The 17,152-nt window shown below is 40.9% G+C and overlaps 1 protein-coding gene across 7 annotated transcripts in view; it reads right to left on the bottom strand.

Annotated features, from left to right (window-relative positions):
- The window catches only part of CGNL1 (cingulin like 1), a 170,423-nt gene that overhangs the window by 56,216 nt on the left and 97,055 nt on the right, over positions 1-17,152 (bottom strand). The window lies entirely within an intron of this gene.

Below are 17,152 nucleotides of genomic sequence, written 5' to 3'. Positions count from 1 at the left end.
ACCAGGCCCACTTAGTCCCAGATGGAAAGAACAGAAAGTTCATGGGATTGGGTCCTTTCCCAAAATAAAAGCCATGCTTCCTAATGCTTTTGAATTTTCTATTTTTAATGGCCTGATCGTATAGGAGCAGTTTATTATAAGCCACTCACAAGGGAAGGGTGTTAAGTGCTGAAACCAGGTGCCGAGGGGAAAAAAGGACCAAGAGACAGGGTGGTGGCAGAGGTGGGCTCTTTCACACCCTGGATTTCAACAGAGCTGCAGCAGAGAGCTACAGATGAGGCAAGAAGACAGAGAATTCTCCATGTTTCCATCATCAGTAAAGCTTTCTGGCCTCCAATTCAGAACACAGGTCCTTCCCATTCCCTCCAGCTCACTTGCACACTATCCAGTTATCAAAAAACATAGGATGACTACGCCTTTAAAACGAGTCACCAGATGAGCTCATCATTATAGTAGGCTCATCTAATGAAACATTTTCAAAGGGCAAGACCACAGGCATATAAAAATGATAGTCTTTGGACCCCATGTTCTCTTGCCTTGTGAACCTGATTTTCTAAGTGATTTTCAGGCTGATACCCCCAATTAGTATTCTGGCATTTCTCTCTGGGTGATTACTATTTGTACTACTCTTCTGAGTACTGTGGGATACAACAGGGGCATATGACTTCGTCCACCACCTGCACACAATTAGGAGAGAGGCCTGGGTTTCTTGGGATGGAGATCATGTCTCATTTACCTTCTCACCTCCAGTACCTTAACCTATATACAACTGGAGCTCAATAAATACTTGCTGTTTGCCGAAAACCACTGAGTGGGGAAAGTTATCAAGTGCCTATTATAACCACTGCAGTTGAACTCTCTGAATCCATGAAATGGTAGTTTGGAGGATGCTAAAGTGTGACAGCATGTTACTCCAATGTTCATAGCAGCACTACTCACAATAGCTAAGAAATGGAAGCAACCTAATTATCCACTGACGGATGGATGGATGGATGAAGACAATGTGGTACATATACACAACGGAATAACTATTCAGCCATAAAAAAAAAAATGCCATTTGCAGCAACATGGACGGAACCAGAGATGACCATACTCAAGAAAGAGGAAGACAAATATCGTAAGATATAACTTATATGCAGAATCTAAAACATAACACAAACTGGTTTACAAAACAGAAACAGACACACAGACAGAAAACAAACTTATAGTTACCAAAAGGGTGTGTGAGAGGGATAAATTAGGGATTCTGGATGAGCAGATACAAACTACTATATATAAAATATATAAACAACAAGGTCCTATTGTATTATATTCAGTATCTTCTAATAAATCATAATGGAAAAAAGAATATGAAACGGAATACATATAACTGAATTGCTTTGCTGTACTCCAGAAACACAACATTGTCACTCAACTATACTTCAATTAAAAATTTTTTTTTTCAAATGAAGTCTGACAGTATGTTGACTTAATACACATGAGTGTATCTACGGACTTTAGGGTCATCTCTAATTCCTACTCAGCCTTGGATCCTGCATTCCAAACACATAAAAGAAGAAGAAAAAAGAGATGTCATTTATCTCTTTTCAGTTTAATCAAGTTGATTTTTAAACTGGTATTCCTCCCTGTTGAGGCCATTTTGAACTTCAGGTCTACCATTCAGCAGTGGGCTCTCTCTTCCTGCTGGGGGTCACCTACAGAACTGGATGAGTATGCTTTCAGTGTCTTTTTCATGGAAAATAAGTTACTGGGACTGGGCCAAGAATCTTGCTGTCCATCACTGGAAAATTCTTCCCAAATTGGTCGGTAACCCCAATCCCCTTGCTTAGTAACCCTGTCAAAAAGAAGAAAGCATGATTTGAATAATACTGAATGAGTTTTTTTCTGACTTCCATATCTTTCTTCAGCTGTTTTGTGACCATATCTTTCTTCAGCTCTCTTGTGAACTTTTAATATTTTCTAAAGAAGGACAAGAGAATCAATGTGACTGAACTTTATCACCTGCAAATTATATTCATGGCAAACTTAAAACCATGCACTCATTATTAAAAGCATTAGTTTCGAACCAATATTCTTGCTGTCCTCACCTTGTTTATTCCTGAGATCTAACCAGATGTCAGAATCGTGAATACTCATGTGTCTATATAGGGCGGCTTGATGAGGCCCCATTTCCCACCAATACAAGAGAACAGATGTGCTCCCATAATTCTCAATAAGGAAATGAAATACCCAAACCCAGGGCTATTCAAGACTCCAGGGCAATGATCTGTTTGCCTGTTCAGTTCAGTTACTCAGTCGACTAGGGGACCCCATGGACTACAGCACACCAGACTTCCCTGTCCATCACCAACTCACGAAGCTTGTTCAAACTCATGTCCATCGAGTCAGTGATGCCATCCAATCATCTCATCCCCTGTTGGGCCCTTCTCCTCCTGCCCTCAAGCTTTCCCAGCATCACAATCTTTTCCAATGAGTCAGTTCTTCGCATCAGGTGGCCAAAGTATTGGAGCTTCAGCTTTAGCATCAGTCCTTCCAATGAATATTCAGGACTGATCTCCTTTAGGATGGACTGGTTGGATCACCTTGCAGTCCAAGGGACACTCAAGAGTCTTCTCCAACACCACAGTTCAAAAGCATCAATTCTTCAGCATTCAGCCTTCTTTATGGTCCAACTCTCACATCCATACATGACTACTGGAAAAACCATAGCTTTGACTAGACGGACTTTTGTTGGCAAAGTAATGTTTCTGCTTTTTAATATGCTGTCTGGGTTGGTCATAGCTTTTCTCCCAAGGAGCAAGTATCTTTTAATTTCATGGCTGCAGTCACCATCTGCAGTGTTTTGGAGCCCAAGAAAATAAAATCTCTCACTGTTTCCATTGTTTCCCCACCTATTTGCCATGAAGTGATGGGACTAGATGCCATGATCTTAGCTTTTTGAATGGTGAGTTTTAACATTCCAGCTTTTCCCTCTCCTCTTTCACTAAGAGGCTCTTTAGTTCCTCTTCACTGTGAGCCTGAGGACAGCATAAATGAGGGCCTGTCTGGATCTCAGCATCTACCTCCTCTCTCTGTTCAGGAAGTCTCTATAATCCCCAGGCTAGGAAAGAAACTTAGATGTAATTTTCAAAACTGTATGTCAGAAGAAAGCTTTACTTTCTCTGAGGAAATAGCTTTCTCCCTTATGGACAGCAAGTATCATAACACCAATCATATTTCTTTTTTACTCTAACCACTAAAAATCTCAGGGCCACATTTTTAATTCTCTTTCATGATCTTTAGACTACATAATTGGGCTGTCTTTTGTCCCCACTACCTCCAAGATTAACTGTATTTGAATTTATATGTCCCGTAAATTTTTTTAATAATCATATGTATTTTAATTTTATTATATATACTCTTATAAGCTGCCTCAGATTCATCCTGGGAAAAATGTCAAAGTATTAAAAAAAAGCTGCAAACCTATTGCTCCCAGAAATCTGCCCCTCAAATGAGAACTTCGTAGCATTTCATCTTTCCCCTGTGCTATCATGTAGGAGTGGAGTATAATTTAGAATGTATATGATGTCTCTGAAGAAGTAAATAAAGTTGGGCCCACCTCATCTTTTGAGCCTCATTTTCTGGGACCACTGAGAGGGTCAATTCCTCTAGCTTATGCATTAAGAGGTACAATGGAATGCTATCCAGCCATAAAAAAGAATGAAACTTAGTTACTTGCAGCAACATGGATAGGCTTGGAGGGCCTGATGTTAAGTGAAATAAGTAGACTCTGTCCAACTCTGTTGTTCTCTAAAGACAAACTAGTGAATATAGCAAAAAAAAAAAAAAACCAGATTCATAGATACAGATGAAAAAACTAATGACTACGGTTAGAAAGAGGAGGGGAGTAGGGGGGAGGGGAGTGGAGGTACAAACTACCGGGTGTAAGACAGGTTCAAGGATGTATTGTCTAATATGGGGAGCATAGCCTTTATTTCGGAGAAGGCAATGGCACCCCACTCCAGTACTCTTGCCTGGAAAATCCCATGGGCGGAGGAGCCTGGTAGGCTGCAGTCCATGGGGTCGCTAAGAGTCGGGCACGACAGAGCGACTTCACTTTCACTTTTCACTTTCATGCATTGGAGATGGAAATGGCAACCCACTCCAGTGTTCTTGCCTGGAGAATCCCAGGGATGGGGGGAACCTGGTGGGCTGCCATCTATGGGTCGCACAGAGTCCGACACAACTGAAGCAACTTAGCAGCAGCAACAGCCTTTATTTTGCAGTAATTATAAATGAAAAGAAACTTTCGAAAATTTTAAAAAGAGGTACCTGTCTTACTACCCAGTCTCCCGGGTTCTGTATTCATCAGTCTGAGAAAGTGAAGACTCCAGATGATAAATACACTGAGCTCTTCCAGAGTAGTCATCATAACTGAGGATTTCAAAGAGTAAAAGCCTTCAGTGACGAAATAAAGTCTCTAACTAGAAAGAACTGGGAGAGAGCTGGAGGGTTAGGTTAGGGAGTAAGGGAGTTGATCTCAGTAGTACTATGTGAATCCCACTTGGGATGAACACATATTCAGAGCACTCTGAGACTGACAGGATTTCACTGTGAACCTTACTGTTCTCCAAAGTAGAAAGAAAAGGTATTTCTTTCTCATCCTGCATCGTGGCATCATCATCCAATTACAGTTCAGCCTCTGAGCTACAAAGTAGACATCTTTGAGGACAGTGACCACAGTAGCAAAGGTCGAGCATGTAAGAGACCATGAAATACTTGCTCTTACACTCACTGCTTCATTTTATCAGTCAGTAAACATGCCCGGTCCCTCCTGCATGCCAGAGGCTGTGCATAAAGATGAACAAGGAGCTCCCAGGCTAGTAGGGCAGTGTGGTGTAACAGAGCTGCAAATGATGGGCAGTGGAGAAGGTGGTGGTGTTGGAGAAGGTTGATCAGAGTTGACTTTACAGAAGATGTACTGACTTGGGTGTCAGCAGATTTCACCAGGGAGGTTCTTTTAAATAAAATTTTAGAACAGTTTTAGATTATAGAAGAAAGTTGCTAATACAAAGTTCCCATACACTTCACACCCAGTTTCCTCTCTTATTGCATCTTACATGAGTCTGGCACATTTGTCATAATTAATGAGCCAATACTGATACATTACTATGAACAAAAATTCATACTTCATTTAGTCTTCCTTAGTCTTAATGCCCCTTTTCTGTTCAGTTCCAGCTTGGATGCCACCTATATTTAGTCATCCTGTCTCCCCAGCTTCCTCTTGGCGATGACAATTCCTCAGACTTTCCTTGGTTCTGAGGACCTTGACAGTTTGAAGAGTACTTGTCAAGTATTTGTTGAATATTCCTCAATTAGGAGGTTTCTGATATTTTTCCTCGGGATTAGACTGGGGTTGTGGATTTCGGGGAAGAAGACCACAGAGGTAAAGTGCCATCCCCATGACATCATTTGTTGTTGTTCAGTGGCTAAGTCATGTCCAATTCTTTGTGACCCTGTGAACTGCAGCATGCAAAGCTTCCCTGTCCTTCACCATCTCCCAGAGTTTGTTCATAATCATGTCCGTTGAGTCAGTGATGCCATCCAATAATCATTATCAAGGGTCTGGGCTATCCATGTGATTAATCACTAATGACATTGACCTTCATTCTCGGGCTGAGGCAGTGGTGTCAGGTTTCATCACTGACCCCAGATAAAGTTTTATTCTTCTTTCACCCTCTTTCCAAACTGTACTCTGTGGAAGGAAGTCTCCATGTACAACCCACACTTAAAAAGTGGGGAGCTAAACTCTACCTCCTTGAAAACAAAGTGCCTTTATAAATTATTTGGAATTATTATTTAAGAGAGACTTATCTATCTTTCCCCTTTTATTTATGTATTCAACCTTTTGTTTACATCAGTATGCATCCATGGGTACTCACTTTATATTGGGGGTTTTAATTCAATACGCCTTCACTGTAGTGCTCAAATCGTTGCAGCTTTGGCCACTGGGAGCTCTTTCACTCAGCTGTCTCCCTGAGCCAGACCTGCACCAGTGTGTGTGCACGTGTACATTTGAGTGTTTCTTAGCTTTCTGGCACTTACAGGTATATTTTTTATAACAGAGTTTCTAAATAGTGAAGCCTGACCATGTTGACAGTATCTTCTAATATACCAGCTCCACAGAACTTAAATGTAGGAAAGGACCCAAGAGGCTGTTAATCCAGCCCCGCTTTGACAAGGAGAGAACTGAAGGTGCGGTGGAAGCAGGGTGCCTGAGGTCACACAGCTTTTTAGTGACAGCGCCATTATGAGGAACCCTTGCTCTCTACTTCTTAAGTTCATTTCCTTTTTCTTACTATTTCGAGTAACTGTTGTTGCCCACTGAATGAAAGTCCAAGTCTCTCAATCTCCCCAGGTGGCTGAGTGACCTCAGTAAAGTTGCATGCAGAGCAGGGTCAAAATGTGTTTAATGCTACCTCTAGACATTCAGGGACGATGACACTCTTTTTGTTTTCTGCAACCTATCTCACTTTCCTCTCAATCTCTCACCCACCTGGGAGAGCAGTAACCCTGACCTGAACTTAGCAGTATCTCATTCCCTTCTGGTTTGAACAGTCTCTTTAGGGTCAGCGTCTTAATTCCCTAATATCCAGGCCTCACTGCCAAACTTGAAGTCTAGGGGTACTTAGACAGTTAAGGGTCTTGGAAAGCACAGCTGAATAGAGAGACAACAGTACAAAGACATTCAGTGGGGCAAGAAAAGTCTCTAAAACGCAAACTCTCACGTACAGAATGGATAAAGAAGGTCCTACTGTGTAGTACAGGGAACTCCATTCAATACTGTGTAATAAACCATAATGTAAAAGAATATGAAAAACAATGTATATATGTATAACTGAATCCCTTTGCTGTACAGCAGAAATCAACACAATATTTTATATCAACTAAACTTCAATAAAATAAACTTTTTAAAAAAGTAAATGGTACTGGGACAACTGATATCTAAATGCAAAAAGAACAAAACTGACCCACTACCTCACACCATACTTAAGATTTAACTCAAAATGGAGTGCAGACTTAAATGTAACAGCTAAAACTATAAAAATTGTAATATTAAAACTACTGAATTCTTTTTTTTAGCATTTAAAATATATTTTAATACATATATCTTATATAGATACATATTTTATACATTCAGTTATACATATCTTACTATGTGCAGATATATTCACATGTACACACATGCTTCACTTTTTACAAATACTGCATGTTTTACAAATTGATATGTGACCACTGTATTATCAGTTGATGTTTACCATATTTTAGAAAAAATATTTTTAAATCAAGGTATGTACTTTTTTTTTAACAAAATGCTATTGCACACTGAGTAGATTATAGCATAACATAACTTTTTTTAAACATGACTTTTATATGCAGGGGGAAACTAAAAAATTTGTGTATGACTTCTTTTATTGCCAATTTTTTTTATTGGGTCATCTGGACCCAACAAGCAATATTCCCAGTGTATACCTGTATGGGTAATCATATTTGATTAATGAATGAATCTCCAATTTGGGTCACATCACTTATTTCATTGGTTGCTCTGTGCAGCTTGTGGCATCTTAGTTCCCCCATTTGGGATAGAACCCGCACACTTTGCAGGGGAAAAATGGAGTGCTAATGACTAGACCACCAGGGAATTCCCCATACCATTTAATAGTTATGAAAATGCACCATTTTCTTTCCTGGAGAATTACCCACATCCTGGTTTTGGCTGATTGTATTTTCAGTTGAAATGTGAATCTACCCTTTATATCTGCTGTGAGCTGGGAGTTGCTCTAGAAGCTTGATTATATTCTGATGCAGTAGAAGAAGAGTAAGTCATCATGATGCTGGTTTGGTCAATGGTTTCTCAGATATGATATAAGTAACAAAAGAAAAACTACATAAACTGGACATCATGAGAATTTAAAATATTTGTGCTTCAAAGGACAATATCAAGAAAGTGAAAAGGCAAACCACAGAATGGGAGAAACATTTTGCAAATTATATATGTGATAAGAGACTGGTATCTAGACTATATGAAGAATTGTTAAAACAATAATAAAAAGATAATCCAACTTTTAAGAAATGGGCAAAGGATCTGAATAGATAGTTTTCCGAAGAAGATATACAAAGGGCCAATAAGCACAAGCAAAAATGCTGAATGTCATCAGCCATCAGGGAAATATCAATCAAAACCACAATGAAATACCATTTCACACCCGGCAGGATGGTTATACTCAATAAGATAAATAACAACACGTTTTGGGGAGGATATGAAGAAACTGAGACCCTCACACATTGCTGGTGGGAATGTAAAGGGACGCGACCACCTTAAAAATGAGTTTGTCAGTTCTTCAAACAACATGGTAACTCTATCTTAAATAAAGGAAAACATCTGACAACATACTTGTACAATTCATATACTCTGAAACCATATCTAAAGGTTACAGAATACGGAAGTCATTTTTCAAGAAAGGCTATCTTAAAGTTCTTTTTCCTCCATCTAGCATACCCAGCAGTATCTGAACACATTGTACCCAACTCTACTGCATCTGGGCAGAAGACATGACTTTTCATTCTAGACCTGCACATTACACAAGTAGCCAGGAAAGGCAAGATTCTCAAAATCAGCACTATCTACAAAGCAAGCAACTATACACAGTTCTAATCATCCAGTCCCATATAGATAACAGCCTCAACTTGAGACTTTTTAAAAAAGAAAACATGAACAAAACCAAAATTTAAGTACAAAGATTTGATAGCATCCAGTGACATTTACTGGAGAAGGAAATGGCAACCCACTCCAGTGTTCTTGCCTGGAGAATCCCAGGGGCAGGAGAGCCTGGTGGGCTGACATCTATGGGGTCGCACAGAGTCGGACACAACTGAAGTGACTTAGCAGTAGCAGCAGCAGTGACATTTACATTATTACCAATATCAGAGAACACCAAGCCCTCAGATTTCCTAAAAAATACTGTGAGGGAAAAAAAAAGTATTCTATCCCAGTATTCCAAATGTTCCCAGTATCACTTTTACCAGAAAAACAAACATAAACCAACTGGCCTCATTAATAACTTTTTCTTGGCTCTGCATACCTAAAAATAAGTAATGTTGGCTGGAGGTTAAATAAATTAAGAAGGTTATAAACTCAAGAAGAGAAAGGAAAAGGTGGTATTTTAGAACCCGTTTACCATCCTGGGAAAATTCATTCCCCAAGGAGAAGCAGTCTTGATCTTTATAATAAATATGAATTTGCAAAGTTAACCCCCTTTCCCCCAAATACACACATAAAATAGTATTTGATCTTGGTCTTTTCTACCTGATGTGCAATTAGAGTTTAGTGCGATAGTATTGGTAGAAAGACTTTCAAGCCTGTTTGTTCCCTGAAAAGTTTCCTTCCACTAAAAACCTACATTGCATCAGGAACACAGCTGAACTGGGTTGGGAAAAATAACATCAAAAAAGTAATTTATCTTCACAGTATCTCAAGCACGACTGGCAGGGCCAGGCCTACAACTGCTGTGACATCAACTGGAAGTTCCGGAACATATCCTTTCAATGGGAATATAGTAAAGGATACACACACCCCAGTGTTCACTGCAGCACTTTATAGTAGCCAGGACATGGAAGCAACCTAAACGTCTATTGATAGATGAATGGATAAAGAAGATGTGGTACATATGTACAATGGACTATTACTCAGCCATTAAAAAGAATGATATAATGTCATTTGTAGGAATGTGGATGGACCTGGAGATTATCATACTAAGTGAAGTAAGTCAGACAGAAAGACAAATGTCATAATATTGCTTATATGCAGAATTTTTTCTTTTAATTATACAAATGAACTTATTCACAAAACAGAAACAGACTCACAGAATGAATTTAGAGAACGACCTTCTATTCTAGTTAGCAGGGAGGGAAGGATAGATTGGGAGTTTGGGATTGACATGTATACACTGATATAATTTAAAATAGATAACCAACAGGATCTACTATAAATAATAAAAATTTTTAAATTAAAAAAATTAGGGCAGAATGCAAACAGCCTCTTCCTTAGGATAATTTAACTACTGAAGTACCCACTGGGTCAACCAAAATTGGTAGCTCCAGCCCAGCCTCTCTCTTGCACCAGAGACCTCTCCTTGGATGTCCCAAACACCCCTCAAACACAACACAGTCAGACTCCGTGTGAATAAAATGGAAGCTCTCACCCACTCACCACTCTGCCAAGACCTAGACCTCCTCTGGATCTCTCAATGTCTCCAATATTCGTTCCATCACTTGGTATACGTATCACTTGGTCACTCGTAACAATTTGTTCTCATCAGTTCAATCAAACCATGGCTGTGAGCAGAGACTCCTGTTTAAAAAGAGACTCAGAAGTGGGGCAGAGGAGGAGCAGGCAGATTTACTTGAGAGGTAGGATCCACCAGATTTGGTGATCAGAACAGATTACTTCTTCCGGAAGAGCCCAAAGTCTGTCTTGCTCTTCAAGCCCGTGCCTCCCTCTTCATCACTATTTGTTAATCACCTTCCTCTCCTCTCCTTTCCCTACCTTCTTCCTGACCCTTTGCAACAATACCATTCCCATTTCCACAGACAGAAACAGAGCCATGGGACTCTAAAGTTTGCTTTACATGTTTCTGACAGGTGACTTAGTACAGGCAAGGTGGAGAAACTTGTCCTAGGCCAACTTCCCTGGCCATGCCTGGTGGCCAACCCTTGTAGGAGACAAAGCTTCAGGCTTCAGCACAGTTGAGCCCAACCCCATCCCAGAGAATCAGGAAGGCAGCTGATTCAATAAGGTTACCACCTCAGCCTGGGCCCTAGTCCTGACTCACCCTCACCTGATCCCAGTCCCCTGACTCAGCTGCTCATGAATTTGAATTCCTGGCTCTCCTGACTCTGATCTGGTTTGCTGAGTTCCTTTGGCAGGCTCTTTGATTTTTCTAGAAGGAAAATGCTAGACTCTCAGGAGAGTTCAGTGAGGCTGGGGCACCAGAAGAGACAGCAGGTGGCCGAATCCCTGTTAAATCATTGTCCAGTGGGCTGTGCTGCTGCCATCAAAGAATATGGGGATGGTCCAGACATGTTCACCTAAAAAGATGCTCCAAATATATTGTGAGAGGAAAAACATGTGTTATCAAACTATGATCCAAAACATATATTTATCTTCTCCTACCTTATGCTCTTATGCAATGCCCATATTAATTTAAAGCAAGTCTTTTCCAGCATTCCTGTTTACTAAAACAACTATAAAACAGGGGAAAGAAATCCACAATTACTATTTGAATGGGGAAAAAAACCTTCACTGCCAAATAATCTGATACTTACTTTTTTTTAACTACTTACTTTTAGCATGTAAATAAAGTTGAATTTGTAAACCACTAAAAAGAATGCATTCTCATTACCATTTTGTAAATGATGTAACTAAGACTGGGGATGGTTAAATATCTTGCCCAACTAGGAACAATCTTTCTATTGCCCATGAAAAAAATATTTATTTTTATCCATGAGATTGATCTGTATTTACCATTTTTAAATACTTTTCTAGTAAAACAGATTTTTTTCAAGAACTCAGGGAACATTTACCATGACAAAATGTATTCCGGGCCATAGAACAAATCTCAATGAATTTAAAAGAACTAAAATTATATAGTGTGTACTCTGACCACAGCGGAATCCAATTAGAAATCAATAAAAGAAAGATAACAGGAAAATATCCAAACACATCATTCCCCAAAAAAACCAAACCCAACAAAAAAATCAAACCTGGAAAATGAAGAGTATTATAAACTCCAAACAAGCAAAAGGAGGGAAATAACAAAGATAAAAACAGGAATCAATGAAATTGAAAACAAGAAAAATAGGGGAAAAAAGAGATGAAACAAAAAGCTGATTCTTTTAAAAGATCAGTAAAATTGACAAACCTCTGGCAAAACTGACCAAGATAAAAGATAAAAATACTAATTACCCATATCAAAAATAAAATAAAATGGGCTTCCCTGGTGGCTCAGCTGGTAAAGAATCTGCCTGCAATGCAGGACACCCTGGTTCGATTCCAGGTCATGAAGATCCACTGGAGAAGGGATAGGCACCCACTCCAGTATGCATGGGCTTCCCTGGTGACTCAGCTGGTAAAGAATTCACCTGCAATGCGGGAGACCTGGGTTCGATCGCTGGGTTGAAAAGATCCCCTGGAGAAGGGAACAGCTACCCACTCCAGTATTCTGGCCTGGAGAATTCCGTGGACTGCATAACCCATGGGGTCACAAAGAGTCGGACACGACTGAGCGACTTGCACCTTCAAAATAAAATAGGGGACTATCACTACAGCCCCTGCAAGCATCTACAGGATAATGAAGGAATACACAAACAACCCTACACACATAAATGTGACAACTTAGATGAAATGGACCAATTCTTCAAAAAGTGCAAACTACCACAACTTACCGAATAAGAAATAGATCATTTCAAGAGTCGAATAACATTAAGGAAGTGGAACTCACAATTCTAAAACTCTGAAAATGAAATCTCCAGGCCTAGATGGTTTCACTGAAGAATTATACTAAGTGTTTAAAGAAGAATAAATATGAATTCTATACAACTTCTCCCCAGAAAACAGAAGAGTAACAAACACTTAAATTCATTTGATGAAGTCAACACTACCCTGTTACCAAAACGAGACACAGACAGTACCAAAAGGAAAAAGAACAAATACCCCTCTGGAATACAGACACAAAAATCCTCGACAAAATATTAGGAGATAGAATTCAACAACATATAAAAAGAATTATACTCTAGGACCAGGTAGAGTTAATTTCAGGGACGCATGACTGGTTCAACACTTGAAAATCAGAAGAAAAATCACATGATCATATCAATGGATGCAGAAAAGAGGCATTTACTAAAATTCAACACCTATTCATGATTCAAATTTTAAAAAAGGAAAACAAAAAACTCCCTGAAAAATATGACTACAGGGAAACATCTCCAACTTGATAAAGATCATCTACAATTATACAACTAACATCGTAGTTATAGTAAAGATGGAATGCTTTTCTCCTAAGATGAGGAACAAAGTAAAGATGTCCACTCTCACCAGTCTTATTCAATATAGTACTGGAAGTTCTACTTAGCATAGTAAGGCAGGAAAAAGAAGTAAAATGCATACAGACCAAAAGGAAAAAATAAAATGATTCCTATTTACAAATGAGATGGCTGTCTATATAGAAAATCCTAAGGAAACTACCCCCAAAATATTCTAGAACTACTAACATACTACTGATTGATATGACAATGTCTCGATATAAATACAAGTCTATTCAAGTACTGCTCATCGAGGAATGATTTGGAGGGAGTAATAGGAAATCTCCAACGACTCATTAAAGAAAGTTGGTTTTAAGAGGAAGGAAGATGGCCCCAAGCCAGCTGGTAGGAACAAGGTCCTGGACCCAAGGAGCAATACCACAAGCTCACAGATGGATCACTGGGAACCTAGACAATGTCTGTCTCCTCTTTAAAAGTCTGTATAAATTTTCAGCTAGCATAAACAATTTTTTAAAACAAGTATTAGTTTCATTTCATGGGTGGGACCTGAGTCATTTAAATTCTCCTTTTGATATCTTTCCAAGAGTCTCTTCAAACTTCTGCCCAAGACTAGATGAGAGAGCTACCACTTATTGGACTACAGTCCTACTTTCCATAGGCAAATAAATGACATCTGTAGCTCTTTTGAACATTAAATTCAATGCATTTACTCACAGCCATGCTCAATGCTATTGACAAAGAGTCCCTAGAAATAGGAGGCATAAAGATTACAGATCTCAGGTGACAAAAAAGTTCATTGATCCTCTTCTAGTTTCTCACATTTCTTATTTTATTTAAAAATTCATTTATTTAATAATCATGTATTTCAATATATTGCAATAATATTGCAATAAAACCAACACTGGATCCTCTTCTCCTAGGCTCTCACCTAGGATAACTGAGAGCCAACATCCCTGGAGCAGAAATCCCACCTGGCATCACACATAGCTCAGGGCTCATCCCCCATCCTCTGCTGTCCCCCTCTCATGCCTCTCGGAACACATCCTTCCTCCCTTCACCCTCTAGATATGTGACTCAAACTCCAGACTCTCCTGATGCTTCCAGCTTCCCAGCTTCCTACCACCTCCCACCCTCTCATCCTCCCCCTGCCTGTCTCTTCTCTCTCTGCCTCCACTGCAGCCCACCTCACCCATCACACTTCCAACTACAACTGTCTTTCTTGCCTGCTTCTCAGGCTCATCTCTTCTGGAGCTGGGTACCAGTCTCCAGCCCCGGCTCTCTCCCTTCTAGCTCCTGCCCTTCCTTCTCTACCTCTCCCCTTCTGCTGGAGTGCTCAGCTTTGGGGTCCCATTCTTTACATACTCCATCTCAGGCCATCTGCCTTCCCCCAAAGTACACATTTGTTCAGACAGCTTGTTATTTGATGGCTAGATAAAAATCCCAGCCAATGCACTAGAAAAAGCAGAAACCCAGAAACTATGTGCTAGAACCATTTCTAACGAAATCACTGCATAGAATGAGAGGGTTGAATGGCATCACCGATTCAATGGACAAGAACTTGGGCAAACTCTAAGAGATAGGGAAGGGTTGCCTGGAGAATCCCAGGGACTTGGGAGCCTGGTGGGCTGCTGTCTCTGAGGTCGCACAGAGTTGGACACAACTGAAGCGACTTAGCAGCAGCAGCAGGGAGGCCTGGTGTGCTGCAGTCCAGGAATCACAAAGAGTCAGACATGACTTAGCAACTGAACAGCAACAGGGCCAGGGGTGGAAGAGGGCAACTAACTGTCCACACACTCTGCAGCCCTTGGACAGGGAAATGACTGCATGTCCATGCAGAGAGCAACAGCGCAACCCCACAGCACACCTAACCAGCATTTAGGTAACGCCTTAGCAAGGAAGAATCCACCTTTGGATTACCACATATTTGTTAATAGCCCAAGCTTATCCAATAGTTAACTAGAGCTTTTCACCTAGCTATCTCCATTTCCCTGAGGCTGGTTTCATTCCAGGGAAGGGAGAGAACAGATTAGAGTAAGAGGTCCCTGCCTCCCCAAACTGAAGTGCCTTCTAGAAGCTGCAGTGCTGTAGACTTTACACTAGGAGGTTGAATCAGTTTAACCTTCTCCCAGCACCAGAGGTAAAAGATTCAGAACTGCTCAAGAAAAGGGGCTATGAATTTAAAAGAAAAGCTGGGGAGGTGAGGTGGAGAGCCTGTTTCACCTGCCAAACCCGCCAAGCCCAGATCTATTCCACTGCCTCATCCTACAGGGCTTTGCCATCAATGTGGCTTTTGTCCTCCTGCCATGATGAGCAGCTCCATGTACAGCCAGGCCCCGGACCTTGTGTGACATCTTTGTCTGGTGAACAACATGAATACGGTAAGCAAACAGTTTTCCACTCCAGCAAACAGCACCGGATGTGTGTGAATGTCAACTGTAAACTCGGAGACAGGATTAACCTCTCAACAAGAAGTTATTTCTCTGTCACATTATCCTGTTTGTTAAATGCCAGGCCAGGCTCTAATTTCTGCCAGAGTTTCGTCAAGGTCAACATCGGTGGCTGCAGAGAACCACAGTAAATGATTAACCCCGGTTCTCCATGGAGCCTGAATCAGCTGAGAGTTCACCGCCTGCCAGCCACGTTTTCTCCCCAGTTCATGCAGCAGGAAGTTCACGGTACACAGCACAGGCGTCTGCTGCTGCCTTGAGGGTCACTAAGACAGATATGGGAACTGGCAGTGAGAGGAGGCTGCAAGGAACTGTCCTCAACAGGAATGGGAGAAAGAAGCCCAGCAGGCAGGATCAGTTCCTGGCATCCTGAGGTCTCAGAAACCAAGTATAGAAGGAGCAGTGGGAATCTTCTCAGACAAGGTCATAGGCTTAGAGTCATGGAAGAAAAAAGCCTGACCACGTAGAGGACCCCGTAGATCAGAAAGCACAGGGATTCAAACACTATACTGCTCCTGGGGGCTTGGCAAAGGCTGGACTCAAGTTCCAGGGTCATATTTATAAATCCAACCAGCTCAAAAGACTGTCCATGTGGACTCTACAGGGCAATCCCGCTGCCCACTTTTCAGAGTTTATTAATGCTTTGGCTCTTGATCTGAAGCCATGAAGAACTCAGTGTTTCTCAAATAAACGTGCAGGCATCTGAGTCTCCCCTCTGCTGTCTTCTAGCCAGCGCTTTCCCTGGTGCAGAACAGACATCTTGAGGCTCTGGGACGATGCAGGGGTGGAAAAGACAAGGCTTTCACAACCTCCTGTGCCACATCTGCCCAAATACATTCGTGTCCTCTCTACTGCCACCTCTTCTGGGCTCAGTCACTTATATGCTTGATTTATTGACATTCATTTGCAAGACTTATCCCCCCCAGTCCTGTGCCAGCAATCTCTGAAGCACATCCAGCCCATTTTTTCTAACTATAAGTAGACTCAGAGTTTCCCTTAATCCAGACACAGCCAGTATTTCTTCTCTCTGGACCACACACTTGAGACACATGTGCAGAAACTTAACAAAGAAAAAGAGGGGAAGTGTTAAAAGGAGAAATATGCACACTTGGCCATCTTCTCCCCTTCGTCTCTAATTCCCCAAGGATACGATCCATCCGTGACTTTGGAACGTCCTAGGAAAAAACAGTCCTCTCCCTTGTCCCCTCCCCCATTCAACTCCTACTTAGCACTGACAAAACAACACTGCTTTATTCATGACCTAGAAAACTGCCATAATCACCATGATGAACAAACACCTTGCCCTTTATTCTATCTTTCATGAAGCCAGCCTAATAGTGCTGGCGCACACAAGTTCTGTTCCCCAGAGATCACTGGGGCAGGAGGACTTTCCGTCACATCTGCCACTGAGTGTTCTTACACATATTTCCAGAATCCTAACGTGTGCTCGGCACGAACACATGACTTAATCTGTAGCTCCAAGCTCACTAAACCACATCTGCAGAGGCCACCTACTACTCTAATAGTTTCCACTGCAGTCCATCTGCGACTTAACACGCTAAACCCATTTGTATCCGTTCAATACCTCCAATATGGAAAGCACTCAAAAATATTTGTTGAATGAA

The sequence above is a fragment of the Bos grunniens genome, chromosome 10 (genome assembly GCF_055505025.1).
Source record: "Bos grunniens cultivar Pamir isolate PY7600 chromosome 10, Bosgru_T2T1.0, whole genome shotgun sequence".
Classification (NCBI taxonomy): Eukaryota; Metazoa; Chordata; class Mammalia; order Artiodactyla; family Bovidae; genus Bos; species Bos grunniens.
This window is presented reverse-complemented; position numbering and strand designations above follow the sequence as displayed.